Below are 243 nucleotides of genomic sequence, written 5' to 3'. Positions count from 1 at the left end.
TGCGAAAATACATAACCGTGAATCAGTAAAATTGAAACAAACAAGAAGGAAACCGCCCCCGGCAACAACAAACCAACAACCGAAAAGGCGGGGGGGGGAAAAAAAAAAGGCAAGGAGAGAAAAAAGGGCAAGGAAGGGATGAAAAAAAGGGCAAGGAAGAAAAAAAAAAGGGGGCAGAAAAAAAGGGGCAGGAAAAAAAATGGGGCAGGGAAAAAAAAGGGGGCAGGGGGGAAAAAAAAGAAT

This window comes from Aptenodytes forsteri, unplaced genomic scaffold (genome assembly GCF_000699145.1).
Source record: "Aptenodytes forsteri isolate BGI_AS27 unplaced genomic scaffold, ASM69914v1 Scaffold54, whole genome shotgun sequence".
NCBI lineage: Eukaryota > Metazoa > Chordata > Aves > Sphenisciformes > Spheniscidae > Aptenodytes > Aptenodytes forsteri.
The sequence above is the reverse complement of the archived record's forward strand: the minus strand, read 5'-3'. Positions refer to the sequence as shown.